Below are 6,492 nucleotides of genomic sequence, written 5' to 3' on the forward strand. Positions count from 1 at the left end.
TCACACAAGAGGAAACTGAGTCAGGAGAACCAGCGCAGAGTCGAGCGCTGGTGGCTGGTGGAGGAGGGGATCCGCTGGGCAGGCGGGCTCGGCAAGCCTCTCCCCGAGTTCCGAGATGGCAGGTGTCTCCCCAAGGCAGCACCCCAGCCGCAAGGGGTGCAGAACCTCGTGCACCCGACCCCTCCCTCCCTCCCCCCCCCCCGCTGTCCTGGGCCCCAGCAGCCCCTCCCCCGCAGGCCCATGGACCTGAGCCCAGCCCTCCTCCAGGCTCCCCACCTGAGGGCCCCGCTCTTCACTCCCCTGCCCCACATTTCCACCCACTAAGTGCTGAAAACACAGCTTGTACTTCAGAAATGACACAATGCTAAGAAAATCATCGTGTTCTAAATTGGCAGATACAAAAATTCTACAAAAGTTTATTGATGTTGGATCGCTGTCTCCCCTCTTTCCCTCTCCTTCCCCCTCTCTCCGTCTCTTCTCTTTTCCTCACTCCCCCCCCCCCCCCCGGCACCTTTAGGAGCTTAGTCTTCAGGTGGGTAATCCAGCCCAGCCCAGCCCAGCCCCAAAGACGGGGTTCATCGGGTCCCTGGACACGCCCGCCAGCCAGGCGCCCCCATCGGACTGTGAATCCTCCTCAGCAGAGAAGAATGCGTCCCACAAGCAGGGCATCTCCTGGGGCAGCTACGCTCTGAGACGGTAAAGCGACTATGGTCTCTAAAGCTCCATGTGGCTCTAACCACCATCGCCAGTCTGGCTGTGGTCATCATTTCAGACAAAGGGAATGAGAATGCCATGGCCCGTGGCTCCTGTGGACTCCTGGTTTCTGTCTGCCACACACAGTTCTTGTTCATAAATGTGTTCGTTACCTTCACTAGGAAGATGAAGAATTTTGTTTCTTTAAAAAGCACATAAATCCAATACTTCACACCATCAAAACGTTTCCTCCTATTATGTCTTCTTCAGTATATATTCTTGGGCTTTTGCTCATCAAAATTCAAAGTAATTCAATAACCAAAACAGTGTGGGTGCCTCCTGACGGGACTGTTCTGGGTGAGCGGGTGCAGGGGCGTGTGCAGGGCTCCGGGCGGCTCCTGGAGGCCTGACATTCTGCTGGCGGAGAGAAAGCTCTAAGCAGGAGGATCAAAAGCACAAAGCAATGGCCCAGCCAGCGTGGCTCAGTGGTTGAGCATCAACCCATGAACCCAGAGGTCACTGGTTCTGATTCCCGGTCAGGGCACATGCCCAGGTTGCAGTTCGATCCCCAGTACGGGGCGTGCAGAAGGCAGCAGCCGATCAATGATTCTCTCACGTCATTAATGTCTCTATCTCTCTCTCCCTCTGCCTTCCTCTCTGAAATCAATAAAAATATATTTTTAAAAAATTTTAAAAACGCAAAGCTACAGTGGTGAGAGTTGGCAGAGGAAAAGGGTGAGGAGACGTGAAGGACGGAGTCCCCGTGCCCTCCCCTGTCCACAGGCGGAGTCTGTCTCCACAGTGTTGGAACAAGCAGTAACATTAACGTGAGAGGAGCTAGAAGGGTAACCAGTGTGCTGAGAGGCGAGTGGGGAAGGGGCTTACTCTCCACCCACTGCAGCAGGAAGCCAGCGGGGACCTGCACTGAACCAGGGAGGGAGTGGTCCATAGAGACACACTCATCACTCAGAAAAGCGGGAGGATCGGCCTGGAAAACACTGACGTGGAAAATGATAACGTTTAAGGCTTGTGACACCCACCCCGTGGGCTTGGGGAAGTGAGCGGGTCGGGCTTCTATTCCTTATACTCTCGGGCTATTTGACATTTTACACTGGTGTCGTTACTGCTTTGATAAAAATAAGGAATTTTTCTTTAATAAAAAGAGGTCATTTATGTAGTCCAAATAACGTCATTCCGGACACAGGTTCACAGCGGGAACGGGAAGGAGTGGCGGGTGGGGTAGATATAATGAGGGAAGACGGTCTGGACTTGGTCATTAACTACACAGGAAGGACAAAGGGAGGGAGGATATGAAAACATTCCCAAAGCTTTGAAACTGATGAGTGTTAGGATAGTAGAGCCACTACCAGAAACAGGAAGTCTGGGTAGGCACCATGCCCGTGGGATTCAGGATGGAAGTAGCTTTAGACATCTGTGTAGGAGAAGATAACAGGGAAAAACGAATTTAAATTTTTTGAACATTCCTTCATTTCAAATATCACAACCCAGGGGGTTAATCCGTTCTGCATGGGGAGGGGGTGGGGGGGGTGTTCCCCTATGGCACCTCCGGCTGTGTGTCTAATGGTCACCAGGTTTTAAAAGAAGAAGAATGTAGAAATACCCAAAGACTTCCCTGGGAAGGAGACGTGCCCGGGGCTCCAGGCTCCACCGAAGGGTGGGGAGCAGGAGGGAAGGTGGGCGTTGATTCGACGATAAAATATCCTGGGACAACAAGCCGGTGCGTTCAGATCACGACAGAACAGCCTAACCAGGTCACAGGTGAGGGGCCCAGTCGGGGATTGAAGCTGAGATTTTCTTTCTGTCCGAGGGTCGGGCTGAGGAAGATCGGGTAAGAATCTAGACCCCGTGGTGCTGAGAAGGTTTCAAGTTTCAGTGTAAACACAGTGCAGTTTGAATGTCTTGGAAGTAAGTTTATGCCAACAGCACCACCTACTGGGCACGAGAGGCACTGCCGCCCACTTGAGGAGAGACCAGTGTCATGACTACTAGACACAAGCACAGAATCAAGTGATGCAACGGTTTTTCCCCATTTCCGCGCCAAATGGACTAGCTAGAGGCGTATTGTTTGGAGTTCCCCTGACACCTCGGATGGAGAGCATCACTCCTACCCTAACAAGGAGGAAATGCTGTGCATACCACAAAGGAGTTTCCTCGAAACCACCTGGAGTAGGCAGAAAAATGCCTCACCCCACCCCCCAAGAAAAGATGTCCACGTCTTAATGCCCAGAATCTGTGAATACGTGGCCTCATGCGGCAAAAGGGAGTTTGCCTATGTGACCCTCACATGCAGAGGGCACCTGGTTAATGCAGGTGGGCATCCGCAGGGTCCTTCAGAGGGAGAGTCCCAGGCAGAGAGAGGTGAGGCCGGAACACGAACGCGGAAACTGGTGTGACCAGGGCCAGCTCGGGCAGGGAGGGGGGCCAGGAGCTGAGGGGCAGTGCCTCCAGCCGCTGGGACAGACAGGAGACTTCTCCCTGAGCCTCCAGAGGAGCCCGCCCTGCCCACACCTCACTCCGCCCAGAGGCTGGTTGGACCTCTGACCTCCAGAACGCTGAGATAATAATCTGTTATTTTAAGCCAACAAGTTTGTGATAGATGAATGTATATTTGATATCTATATCTTTTAAAGTTTGTATGTAATGTCCCAAAAATGTATATACACTTTGAATAATTATTAATTCCAATGGGTTAAATCTCAAAAGAAAGAAACATCAATTGAGCTATAAACTGTTAAAGTGTGGTTTTGGGGGGGGAATGAAAAAAAAAGTGTGGTTTGGGGGAACACCCAGTGTGTGTGTGTGTGTGTGTGTGTGTGTGTGTGTGTGTTTTAATTTGTAGTTTAAGGAGCCGCCGCGCACACGTGCACACACGCACACACACACACACACAAAAGCTCATGACTGACTTCACGAGCAAATCTACCAAACACAGAAGGAAATTTTCATGCCAGGTTGATGAAGACTCGGGCCCAGGATAGAACAAGAAGAAATACTGTCATGGGGTCAGCTCATTTCATGTGGCCAGCATCACTCTGATACCAGAACCGAACAAAAATATTTCAAGAAAAAAAATAACAACTACAGGCCAGTAGCCCTCATGAACACAGAAACAATCGTTTTCAAAAATCTATCAGAAGTCGTATCCATGCGAGGGGAGGGGTGTGGGATGGGAATGGGGGGATGAGGACAAATATGTGATACCTTAATCAATAAAGAAATTAACAAATAAAAATAAATTTTAAAAAAAAAGTCGTATCCAGCGACATACAGAAATGATGCCACATCCTGACAAAGGGCACTGTCCTGCGAATGCACCATGGTGCCGCATTTGAAAATCAACGGACGTAGCCCGGCCGCGTGGCTCCGTGGTGAGCGTCCATCCCTGCACCAGGAGGTCACCAGTTCGGTTCCCCGTCACGGCACAGGCCCGGGTTGTGGGCTTGATCCCCAGTAGGGGGCGTGATTCTTTCATTGATGTTTCTATCTCTCGCTCCCTTCCGCTCTCTCTAAAATCAATAAAAGCTTATTTTATTTTTTAAATTGTTTTTTAAGAAAATCAACTGATGCAATTCACCTTATCAGTAGGAAAAGAAGAGACGCAGAGTCCGGTTCAAGACGGAGCGGCACGAGGACCGTGACTCACCTCCTTCCCGGCCACACGGACGCACAGCGAGTGCTGAGCACTTCCTTCTGGAATAAGCTGCACCCGGAACAACGAGGCACCCCCACACTGACCAACCTCACCAGCAGCTCCCCCAGCCCAGGGGGGCTCAGCCAGGAAGGAACTCAAAGCCCAAGCTTCTCCCTGAGGAGTGAAGGGCCGGAACCCCACATCTGGCACCCCAACTTTTAAAGCCTGCACCTGAGATACAAGCCCCCGTAATATCTAGCTTTCAAAACCAGCAGGGCTGGCGTCCACGAGACCCCAAGGCTCAGGCGAACTGAGAAACAGCTTAAAGGGCCGGCACAGATGCCCCGACCGGGGCCCAGCACAGAGGCAGCCCCTGAAAAGCGCCCCCACTTCTGGGAGAGGCTCCTATGCTTCTCTTTTTGTCTGTTTTTATCCTCACCCAAGGGTATTTTTCCATTGATTGTTTTTTAAGGGAGTGGAGGGGAGGAAGGAACAGGAGAGGGGGTGAGAGGGAGAGAAAGAGCGAAACATCAATGCGCGAGACATCGATTTGTTGCCTCCCACATGCACCCCAACTGGGGCCAGGGATGGAGCCTGGCACACGCCCTTGACCAGGAATCGAACCCACGACCCTTCTGTCTGCAGGCCAACACTCTATCCACTGAACCAAACCAGCTAGGGCTTGTGTTTGTCTTTTTTGTTTTTTTTTTTAATTGATTTCAGAGAGGAAGGGAGAGGGAGAGATATCAACATCGATGAGAGTGAACACATTGATTGGCTGCTTCCTGCACGCCCTTCCCTCCCCTCACGCGGGGATGGAGCCTGCAACCTGGGCATGCGCCCTGACTGGGAATCAACCGTGACCACCTGACTCATCGGTCGAGGCTCCACCACTGCGCACGGCGGCTGGACTTGTACGCTTATCCTAAGGAGCCAGCGCGAGGGCGGCTTCTAGTGAACACGGCTCCCGGAGGCCACACCGAGCCGCGGGGCCTCCGGGAAGGAGCCCTGACTTTGGGGAGCCGGGAGACACCTGTCCTTTGCCTGCTCTGGGGCCGCGGGCTCCTGCTCACGGGTCCCGGGGACTGGACAGATGGAGAGCGCTCCTGGCCGGCCACGGCCCCACAGAGGCACCCAGTGCCCCGTACCCTGAGAGCAGCGGCCCAAACACAGGGAGGGCTGCCGTCCTCTCCAGAGGACTCGGGGAAGCAGCAGGGCCACGCGCTCCCCGCCGCTCGAGCGCCCTCCGGGAGGGAGCTTGCCGTACACATGGTGCCCCGCCTGGTGGCTGCTGCCCAGGGCCCCCCCGCCACCTGGTTCCGGGGCCCGTGGGACACACCAAACCAACAGTTCCTGGGCGAGCCCCGCGGGCACACTGCAGACAGGGCCTGGAACAGTCCTCGTGGCATCTCTCCGTGAGCGCCCTACTTGCTTACTTGGGACGCTGACACGGGACTCCCGGGCGCCATCTGGGGACAGAGACGGGCGCACCTCCACACTCTGCCCCCGCCTCCCACAGGCGCCCTGGCCGGCACCTCGTGCACCTGGGCCCACGGGACCTCTACAGGCAAGGACAGGTCTTCCGGCCCCCCCGCCCCCCAGGGCACAGCAGAGACCACACAGGGAGATGCACCCCAGTCTCTCTGGGAAAGGGCTACCAGCTTATCTTCGTAGCTGCGGCCTGGGGGCCAGGCTGCTAATTAAACTAGACATGGAGGGGCTGCCTGCAGGCCTCTGCAGGGACCAGGGGGACTGGGGGCGCCATCACCACTCTGCCCCGCCGCCCCGCCCCACCCCGCCTGGCTGCCACCCCGCCCCGCCCACGGTGCCTGTGTCTCTGAGAGGAGCCTGTGCACGCGTCGTGGCCCGGCTTTGGTGGCTGCCAGCAGAGGACACGTCCGTGACAGCCTGGCTCCAGCGCCAACGGGAGGTCACAGGTTCAGCGACATGCACACGAAGAAGCAGTTCCTCCCTGGCCCTCACCCCAAGCTCAGCGCAGAGGGCGCAGCCAGAAACGCCATCTCCCAGCCCTCCCCCCAAAGAGGTACATTTCACCCTTCAAAAGCCGCTGCCTGCCCTGGCTGGTTTGGCTCAGTGGATAGAGGAGAGCTTGTGGGCTGAAGGGTCCCAGGTTCAATTCCAGTCAA

The sequence above is a fragment of the Eptesicus fuscus genome, chromosome 6 (assembly GCF_027574615.1).
Source record: "Eptesicus fuscus isolate TK198812 chromosome 6, DD_ASM_mEF_20220401, whole genome shotgun sequence".
Lineage (NCBI taxonomy): Eukaryota > Metazoa > Chordata > Mammalia > Chiroptera > Vespertilionidae > Eptesicus > Eptesicus fuscus.